This window comes from Benincasa hispida, chromosome 8 (assembly GCF_027475165.1).
Source record: "Benincasa hispida cultivar pf3 chromosome 8, pf3_genome.v1.1, whole genome shotgun sequence".
NCBI lineage: Eukaryota > Viridiplantae > Streptophyta > Magnoliopsida > Cucurbitales > Cucurbitaceae > Benincasa > Benincasa hispida.
The window spans coordinates 26,975,956-26,987,213 of NC_143485.1; the positions used below are offsets into that span (position 1 = coordinate 26,975,956).

Sequence of the window (11,258 nt, forward strand, 5' to 3'; positions counted from 1 at the left end):
CATGGCTCTTATAGGAATACTTGAACTTTATGTAGAGACATAAAGATGGACCAAGTTCAATTAAATAGCCAAAACAGTCTATAGTATACGAATAAGGTTGGGTGCCTTATTCTGGTAATACTCTCGAATGCAACCCACTCTGAAGTTGTTACAATTTATTGCAAGGTGCTACAAACGAAGTGATCCTGATTCGTCCGTGTATTGACATGAGGAGTGAAGGCATCCTTTCCAATGAGTTTGCAAAAGATCAGATGGCCCAATATGCTTGATTCGTCTGTTTAAGAGTGACTATTTCACTTAGATGACCTATGTAACTTGATCTTAATCTTAATCTAACTATGAACTCTTGTTTATTTGGGATTATTCTTAGATTTACATAGGTGAGGGTTGGCTTAACTGCGCCGGCCCAATATGCCTCCCATTTCAAGGGTAAGACCAGGTAGATACTTAGGGATATAGGGTGCAGAAGGAATTTATACCTACCAGATTCAGGGATAGGAGGAAGATTGTTCTCTTAAGTGCTGAATCTAGGTCTTGAACAAGGGGTCCTACCCTTTCATTGGCTCGAGAGGGACTCGGTTTAGTGATTGGATCACAAACCAATTGTTCATTAGAGTATTGATGGAACTTAAGGAGCTAGATGTAATTTCAAGGGTAAAACAGCTTATTGACCCAACCTATGAAGGGTCTACTTACTGATTATGGCAAATCAACTCGACACAAATATTTCTACAGTGAGAAGAGTGCAACTATTGAGCTATAGTGGTGTGACTCGATAGTTAACGAATATTGATTAATGCGGTATAAAGAGTTTTAACAAATTAATCTCAAATCATTAGAGCTCATGATTTGTAGGCCCATAAGGTTCCTCTACTAGTTCGTAAAACATGAACACCTTGGATTAATAAATTGAATGAATTTGGAATGACTTCAATTTGAAATGTTCAAATTGAGTTGCAATTTAAAATGTTCAAATTGAATTTAGGGTTTGAATTTGAATAATTCAAATTCAAATTAGGGTTTTTATAATTATATCGATATAATTAATTAACATTTAACTTATTAAATTAAACAAAATTGGAGAGTTTACAATATTTAAATATTAATTACATGAATATGATTCATGTTTAAAATTAGATGTGTGATTAATTTAATATTTGATATTAAATTATTATTTATTTAATTAAATTTGTTTAATTAACTAAAATCAAATTAATTTTCAATTTTAATTCAATTTGAGAAATTGGTTTTTGAAATTTTGAATTAATTAAATAAGAATTCAATTTGATTTTTTATTTTTTATTTTAGTTAATCTTGAATTAATTAAAGTTAGACATTAAAATGGAAATTGGAAATTAAAATAGGAGATAATGGAAACATCCAAGGTCTTAGATGATTTGGTAGATTCATCTCCATCCATACACCTAGCCCACTACCAAGCACAAATTGAGCATGGTTGAGTTCCTTAGTGCTTGCATGCATGAGATGCATAAAAAGCTTCAATTTTATGAGATGGAGTGGAAAAAGAGTTACTGGAAATTGAAAATTTCTGAAGAAATCTCTTTTCTCTCAAACCCTCTTTAATTCCATTCACAATTCACCTCAATTGAGAGTTTCACCACTTAAATTCAAAGTTGAGAATAGTAGAGAATATCTCTTGGTAGTTCACTGAGGTATTCAAGCTGAGAAGTCATGGAGGATAACTTGGATTTGGAGGATTCTACAAAGGTATAATGTTCTTGAAACCCTTTTTTGGAAAATTAGGTTTTGCATGCTTTTAGAACTCAAATTAAATGTAATTAGAGTGCTTATTGATTCTGATTGCTTCCGTTACATGCTTCTTTATCCTATTAGTAATTTATTGAGTGGGGTTTATGGTTGTGATGTGTTAAATTATGTTCTGTGTTAGTTATGTCATTACACAGGTTTACAGGTTAAAGTTTGAAACAAAACAGGTTCAAATTCTAAGTTTAACAAGTTCAGTTGACAGTAGATGTTATAAGAGGGTTGGCATTTCCTGTCTTCACATCTTCTATTGAGTGAAAGAGGTAAGCTCAAAAGGTGGCGTGACAAGTTGCTAAAACATCCTTCTTTCCTCACCCAAGCTTCCTTACTATTAGGAGCCTTCCTTCTCCACCCCTTACCAAGGTCAACACATGCTTAACCCTAGCCTTTCTATGTGGCAAGCTCAAAAGGGGGTGTGACAGCTATCCAATGGTCTAATCTTGAATTAAATTAATATCTACTGACAATCCCTATTGTGTAGGGAATGTCAAGCCTTGTACACAACATAACATACATAAGGCTGCCTACAGCTGATGCATAGGAAATTCGTCTCATTTCCTTACCCTCTTGAGGAATTTTATAATACTGTTTCTTAAACAATACAATTTCATGCCTGAAAGGGATAAACCTCTCTTGGAATTAGTGAATATCTAATAAGCATCTTGTCGTTATATGATGCTTAAGACAAGGCCAATGTTTTGTTCTCACGATATTTGGTGATCTAGATCTCTAAAGCAAACTACGTCTCACCCATATCTTTCATTTAAAATTGGGTGGCTAGCCATTTCTTTACATCTATCAGTAAGCCTACATCATTCCTAATGAGTAGAATATCATCCATATATAATACTAAGAAAGCTACTAAATTGTTGATGATCTTCTTGCAGACACAAGATTCATCAACATTCTAGTCAAAGCCACAAGACTTGATCGCAGTATCAAATCTTATATTCCAAGATTGAGATATCTGTTTCAATCCATAAATGGACCAATTAAGTTTGCGAACCTTTTGATTTTGACCTTGTTTAATCTCTCTAATTGTTTCATGTAAATGGTCTCTTCAAGATTACCATTCAAAAAGACAATCTTGATGTCTATTTGTCATATCTCATAGTTATAATATGTGGCAATGGACAAAAGACTCTGAATAAACTTAAACATGAAAATAGGTGAGAACGTTTCTTCATATTCTACTCCCTCAAACGTTTCTTCATATTCTACTCCCTCAACCTAGATGTAATAATCTTTTGCCACCAGTCTAGCCTTACATGTTTGTACCTTAACATCTACACCTCTTTTCCTCTTATAGATCCATTTGCAACCTATAGGTTTTACCCCATTAGGTTGATCTACAAGATTCCAAACATAATTGAAGTACATTTACTCTATTTCTAGATTCATGGCTCTCATCTACTCATCTTTGTCGACATCTTCTATGCTTGCTTGTAAGTTAATGGATCCTCAACTCTATCAATAGATATGATGTTCTAAGCTTCTGTTAAACCCATATAGCAAACAGGTGGGTTCATAACTCTCCCACTATGTCAAGGCATTCTCAATTCTTGAGATGGATGTGCTTGAGTAAATGAACTTGAGGGTTGAAATCCCTAACACGATGGAAGAATAACACAGAACCATACTCGAAATAATTTGGAAAATCGAAATACCAGCAACTAGCAAAATTATACATAATAAATCTACTATATAAACCCTAGGTTAAACATGTTTAAAAAAAACTACAAGGAGAAGAATTTCCTTTACTTACTTTTGTTGAAGAATCAAAATGGAATCAATTCTCCAATTGATCACGAACACCACCAAAATGGCTACCCTTCTATTCTTTGAGAACCTGAGGTCGAAGGTTTGTGGGAACCAATCTTGTAAAAGGGAAAACAATCACAAGAATTTTGTGATGTTGTAGAGAGAATTAGAGAGTATTTTTTTTTCACAGATTTTTTTTTTTTTTCACAGAACCCTTCTATCAAAACCTCCATCCTTTTTAGGTCTAATACGCATGAGAGAAGAACTGGGTAGAGATCCACGTTTAGATAACTCCCTTCCCATATAAGTGAGTTATTAGGTTTTATTTAATTTAATAAACTTAAATTAATAATTATTAATCAAATTAAATTAATTAAATCCAATTTAATTAAAAACCTATTTAAATCATAATTAAATGAACATCTCTCACATAATCTATGGTTTTAATTTAATTAATTAAATTGAATTGAATTGAATAATTAACTAATTCTCCAATTAATTAATTACATAATTAAATATCACATATTTAATTTAACTTATATTTAAATCATATTCAATTGTCTTTTCCTCTTAATCAATAGATTTAATGTGTATCCATTACGTATTAATTTTTAACCTATAGTTTTAATATGAGTCCAATTCATATTAAATTAATATTTGAACTCCTTCAAATATATAATTCTCTCATAAATTAATTTTGAATCATATCAAAATTTATATAATAAAATTTACTTAAAAAGTAAACTTTATATTATAATGTATCAATGTACATTATACTATTTCCCTAAGTGAATTTGAACATTTCAAATTCTATTCAAGACATAATAACCTTAATACCCTTTATGAGCTAGTAAGGGGACCTAATGGACCTACAGATCAAAAACTTCAACGATATGAGATTAATTGGCTAAACTCATTAACCAAATCAATCAATATTCGTTAATTGTGGGTAAACTCCACTAAAGACACACAATTGCACTTTTCTCCCTGCATATATATTTTTTTCCACTTATATAGACCAATAACAGAAAGTTAGTTCTTCACGAGTATTCGTAATACCAGCTAGGTCAAATTACTGTTTTACCTATGAGTTACTTCTATATCCTTAAGTACTAGTGTTTCTCTAATAAACAACTTGTTTATGATCTAATCATTAAATAGAAACCATTCTCGAGCCAGTGAGAGGGTAGGGCTCTTTGTTCAAGTCTTGGAGACACCACTTAAGTGGAACACTCATCTACTTAATCTGAAGTGGAGAAGGAGCGAAATCCATTTTATATAATTATGTTCCAAGCTCCCCACTCGGTCTTGTACCCAAAATGGTAAACATATTGAGTCAGCAAATCAGCCACTCTCACTCATGTAAATCAAAGGAAAATCTATCGTGAACAAAAGCTCATAATATACTCAAGATTAAGCTAATTTTCTTAATGTTGGGATTGGTGTCCTAATTCTCCGGTGGTCTCATAGTTTGTAAACATTTAGACACACATTGTTATTAATAAAATACATGTTATTTTATAAGCATTTACTCAAATCCAATAAACTAAGATCCGTGGTTATTTTATGTAACTTAAGCATATATGTGAGACATACAAGTGGATCATGCCTTAAGTAATAAGCTAAATGGTTTGTAGTATAAGGATATAGGAAGGATACCTTATCTTGGTAACACTGTGGATACGGCTCACTTTGTAGATGTTACAAGTGTTGTAAAGTGCTACAAATGGTCTGATCCTGACCATTCATGTAGAGACATACGAGCGAAGGTATCCTATACAAAGAGTTTGTATAAGACCGGACCACGAGTGATTAGTCTCTTTATATAACGTCGTTTATAATTGAGACTTACATCTCACTAGGATGACCATATGTGACATGACCTTAATCCTGAGTGAGTTGGGAACTCCAGTCTATAGAGTGGTCTTTTGATTAGTATAAGTGAGAGTGACCAGATTGCCAACTCAACATCCCTACCTTTTTTAGGATCCGTCTAATTGGGGAGCTGGGAACTCAGTTACACAAGACGGAATTCATTCCTTCCCCAAAGTAGGGTTTAGTAGATAAATTGCTCCCTTAAGGGCTGATTTCCAGTCTTTAACATAGTGGCCACACCCTCTCTTTGGAAGAGAGAACTTAGTCATAGTAGAACTATGACTTATTGTTCATTAGAGGAATTAGTGGTACTTAAGAAGTTAGATGTAACAATAAGGGAAAAACGGTAAACTGGCCCAGCTGTACTAAGCGAGCGATTTGTGAGCAGTCATCTCACTGTTGACTGGTTATATCTAATGGACACAGAAATATATTTGTAGTGTGAAGAGTGCAGATGTCAGTCTTTAGTACGTGAATAATTGATTAAATTCTTTAATCATGAGATCCACCATCTGTTAACTGTTGGTTACTCTAAAAACAAAAACAACTTTTTGAAATTAAGCTACTTTTTTTAGTTCTCAAAATTTGGCTTGATTTTTTAAACCATTGGTGAAAAGTAGATAACAAAGGAAGAAATTTGGAGGTAGAAATAGTGTCCATAACCTTAATTTTAAAAAACAAAAATTGAAAACAAAATGGTTACGAAATAGGACTTTAAAAACTTGCTTTTGTTTTTGGAATTTGGTTAAAAATTCAATCATTGTACTTAAGAAAGATGCCCGTCATTGTAAAAAATAGAGAGGAAATAAACTTAATTTAAAAAAACTAAAGACAAAAAATGAAAAGGTTATCATACGGAGGTACACTTTTGGTATCTAAAATTTGATTTAGGTTGTATTTGTGTTTATGGAATTTTTTTTTTATTAAACTGAAGAGTATCCTTAAGAATTACAATTGGTGGTTATTTTTCTATTTTTTATTTTCCTTTGAATAGACATTTAGTTTTTTCGTTAATTATATTGATAGAAAGTTGACGTGACGACTATTTTTTTTTAATTAAAAACATATGTTTTTTTTTAAAAAAAATATGTTTTAAACATTGGTTCCCCTCCCCCTCCTTTCCCCTCCCTTCATCACATGAATAATGGTCATCGATGACTATCGTTCACTGCTTGTTATTGATGGTCATTGACGACGGTAATATTTTTAGATTTTTATTTCCTTCTTTTTATTTTGTTGTCACTAATATATCAACACTCATTCAAAATTCAATGTTAAGTATATATATTGAATGCATCAGTAGTTTATATCAATACCCATTCGAAATTCAATGTCAAATATATATATTATTAGTGCATCAGTAATTTATAGGCACTCATTCAATTTCATTTAAAGCACAAAATAGTATATCAATATTCATTAAAAACTAGCTTCAAGCTACAGGTCCATAAGGTCCCCTTGGTAGCTCAATGGGTTCAAGTTGAGAATCAAATTTTGGGTTAGTTTGAAGTGTTCAAATTAACAAGAGGAAGTTTAATTATATATGATATAATTAAATTAATTCAATTATATGTGATATTATTGATATGATATATTAGATACATGGAGGAATTAATATAAATATGATTTATATTAAATACCATAAAATAGAAAAAGAACTATGGTTTATATGTTTCATATGATGAAATATTAAAACTATAGGTTATAAATATAATATGATAAGTGGTTATCATATTTATTTATAATATATTAATTATATGATAATTAATTATTTTTTCTCTAATAACCGTTTGAGTGGGAGGTTATTGGAAGTTATGGAAACAGTGAGATAAAAAGAAAAATGTTTCCCAAATTTAGTAGTTGTTCCATCCGGATGATCTCCTGAAAAAGGCTATCAAGTAAAAAGGTTTTACTATACGATAGCATAAGAGAGCATACACGATCGAGCTAACTATACAATAGTTACTCGTTCGCTTATTGCTAAATGATCGAGTAGTAAAGTCTATACGATAGGCTTCATCTTCTAGACGATCGAGTAAATCGTCTATACGATAGACAGTCTTCTTCCTCTCCCACTTACTCAATCGTCTACCTCCTGCCTTCCTCAATCCAAGATCATACAGAGCCCACAACTCTTGAATTCTCACACCGAGAATACCAAAATAACACTTGTGGTGGTGTTCTTGTTCAATTCGAGAATCGAGTTGGACTCGATTAGGATCGAGGTGCATTCAGAAGTTCATTGAGATTGTGTTCTGTTCGTTACGCTCGAGTGCTTATTTGGATGCATTGGAAATTGATCAAGGGATACATGAAGAAAAGATCCTAAAAGGTTTGCATACTCTATCCCTTACTTGTTCGTTTCTTGAAGCATGCTATAATTTTTGTTTATGCATAATCTGTTTGTTTTTGTTTTGACTATAATTGTTTGTGCTCACTCTCAATGGGATTTGGAACAATCCACTTTTGCTGCTCAAAGGATCTCTAATTAGATTTCCTTCAATTGGTATCAAAGCTAGGTTGTTATGATATTCTAAGTTCCAATGTTGTATTGAACTTCTTTACAGTCGTTGTGGGTTTTAAGTTTTGTACAATGCGTTTAAGAGTTAAATGTATTTGTGGATGTGTTGATGGATGTTTACGGGATGATTGCCTCTGTTTAAAGCTTTCTTTAAGTTTACAAAGTGTTAATTTGTAAGGGCCCCTGCGTTTTTAGGCATAATTAACAAACAATCGAGTCTATATTCAAAGTGTATGAAGAAGCATGGAGATGTTGTTCTTATCGAGGAAGAAGACCAAAGGTTGATCGCATCGTGTTGCCCAGGCTAAACGATCATTCAGATTTGGCTAAACGATCATGTAGAAAAGTTCTACCTGATCGTGTAGTATCTACTAAACGATCGTATAGCTCATGCTAAATGATTGGGTAAAGAGTTTACTCTATTGTGTAGCATTGGCTGCTCGATCGCATGGACACTTGAGGTAAACGATCGCATAAGAGTTTTGATACTCGTCGTTTAATAGGCGCGCGCACTAAACGATCATGTAGTCCAACATGCTTCATCGCATAGTCACTGTGTAACACCCTGAATTTTCACTTTTTATATAATTTCAGTAATTTTGCTAATGGCGAGCATTTTTTTGGAATTTTAGAGTTCAAGTGTAAATGCGAGAATTTGATTTTTGACCTTACAAAATTATTCAATTTAGGAATTTATGGCAGGAATTAATCTCACTTTTTGGGAAAGAAAAGAAGTTAATAAAATAAAGTGGAATAAGGAAAGTAATAAAATAAAGTTTAATTTATTTCCTTTTTTAAGTTGTAAGTTTTATTATTATTATTATTATTTTTATTTAAAAACAAATCTTTCTTCTCGTTCTTCCTCCTCACCGTGTGGCCCTCCCCCCCCCCCCCACCGAGAAAACTCTAGCCGCCATTAACACCCAACCGTCGCCTGCTACCGCCCGAAGATCAACCTTGTCATGCATCGATCTTCTTTCTCCATCTGCTGCCCGTAGATCCACCACCAGGTTAGCCGTCATCCCTACCTCTTCACGTCGATGGTTTGAGCCACACGCACAAGGTCTCTCCTTAGTCCCTCGTCGTCACTATCGAGGTGCCGCTCGTCCGCCCGTGGGTCGCCGCTGCTTAGATCGGTGACAACAAACTCGAGCCCCCAGCCACCGTGAAGCCATCGACGCCCAGCCTAGAGTTTTGCAATCGTCAAGTTCCCAGTCGTCGATGATGCCAGAACGTTGGAATTAGTGGTAAGTTATTCATTGATTTTTTACGATGGGTTTTAGATATCTTAGATGCGCATTAAGTTTCGATATTTTTTTGGGTGACGGTTCAGTGTGATCGGTGTTTGGATTGGAGATTGGGTCGTTCCGAATCGCCGTCAAGCAAGGATTGTGAGCAACTAATGAGTTTATTTGGGTTCTTGTTAATTTGTAACACCCTTCGATTCGGCGTGTATCTACAGTCAATTTCGTGTCTGAAGCTCGACTGTAGTTCGAATTGACCAAAAACTTCAAGTAAGTGTTTTGGATGTATTGATGTGGATTTTTTATTTGGGTTATATTCTTAGGATTGGAGTTTAATTTTGATTTTCACTCAGGGTTCGATTCAAGATTCTTTTAAGCAAGGAAGGAGATAAATTTGTTTCGATTGAGCTCAAACTCTAAAGTAAGTAATCTTACTACTGGAATCGCTTTTGTGCCAGGCGATACATTGTAGATTTAACATTAAGGATCCTGCAGCAGTTTTTCTTTGAATAATTTTGATTGTTTTGAGGTTGGATGGACTGCTTATGAAGGATATATAAGCATGTGGTAATATATCAGAATATGATTACATATGAGCTCGATTTGGAATTTTATGAGTTATATTAAATGATGATTGAGCATGACCCTTAAATTATGAGTTAAGTAGCACTCCTATTGGAGTGCCTTAAAGCTAGATGAGCATTAGACATTTGTTGATTTATATAGTTATGCGATTTATTATGAGAATGTGTAGACTGTATGATATATTACAAAATCCCGAATACTGCATTGTTTACATGATTTAGTGCATGAAAGTGATGTGCTACAGTTGATTAATTTAAAACTAGATTAAATATGTATGTTAAGGTTAATTAACATGAGGTTGACGATGAGGAGATTTTAGAGGATTTATGATTAGGTTAATGTTATATGTAATATGAAGTTAGATACAATGTCCTTTTCTTTCCAAACTATGTGACTGCATGAAAGTAATGCACGTCCAAGGGTGCTAGTATATGAAAGAGATGTATTAAGGCTGGTGTATATGAAAGTGATACATACCTAGAGGGTACTAGGGTGTACGAAAGAGGTACATACTCAGTGGGTTATGTGTATATGAAAGAGGTGTATGCCTAACCATGTGTACGAAAGAGGTATGCATCCCTACATTTATAGAGAGGATCTGGGTGTACGAAAGAGGTACATACTCAGTGGGTTATGTGTATACGAAAGAGGTGTATACATAACTAGATGTACGAAAGAGGTACATACTTAGTAGGTTAGGTGTATACTTAACTAGGTGTATGAAAGAGGTACACCTTTAGTGGGTTATATGTATACGAAAGAGGTGTATACGTAACCATGTGTATGAAAGAGGTACACATTAAGTGGGTTTATGTGTATACGAAAGTGGTGTATGCATAACCATGCGTATGTAAGAGATTGTGTTTCCTTCGGGATTCATCAGAGGTTGTGAGTCCTACGAGACTTACTAGAGGTAGTGGACATACTCAACTACAGTAGGATAGAAATAAGTTTTTCATGTATATATGTGTTCCATGAGGACTAGAGCAGTTTGTATGTTTCACTAGGGGTAGGCATCTAGAGGACATAGATGCCTAGCCTGACCCCAGTAGTGGGGTTACTTATTGAGTATTTTATACTCACCCTTTTTTTTTGTTTATGTTTCAGGTAAGAGTAGGGACGCGCCAGCGAATGACAAGAGGAATTCGTGATCGAGCCACTGGGACCAGTTTTATGCTTCCGCTCATGAGATTTAAACTTATTTTCATGTTTTTCTTAGCTTTCAGTGTTGATGTTTAAAACTTACTATTTAGAATCGCTTCCAGATTTATTTATTATCATTTATGACTTATGGGTACCCTGACGTTGTTTTTAATATTTGAAATTAAATGCATAGGTCTTTTAAACTTATTTACTTAGCATTTATTTCACCACAACAGAGTGTCGTTTTAAGTTCCACGCATGCATGTGTTTAGTAACGGCCTAACTTAAGTCCTAAGGAGTCGAGTCATTACACAATGGCTACACGATCACCTAATATACAATAC

At 33.8% G+C, this 11,258-nt stretch overlaps 1 long non-coding RNA gene across 1 annotated transcript; it reads left to right on the top strand.

Annotated features, from left to right (window-relative positions):
• The first annotated feature begins 8,848 nt into the window (after window positions 1-8,848).
• On the top strand, window positions 8,849-11,037 carry LOC150034470 (uncharacterized). Its single transcript, XR_016531066.1, has 4 exons — window positions 8,849-9,189; window positions 9,276-9,456; window positions 9,540-9,607; window positions 10,879-11,037. It is a non-coding gene; the product is annotated as an uncharacterized LOC150034470 (long non-coding RNA).
• The last annotated feature ends 221 nt before the right edge of the window (window positions 11,038-11,258 follow it).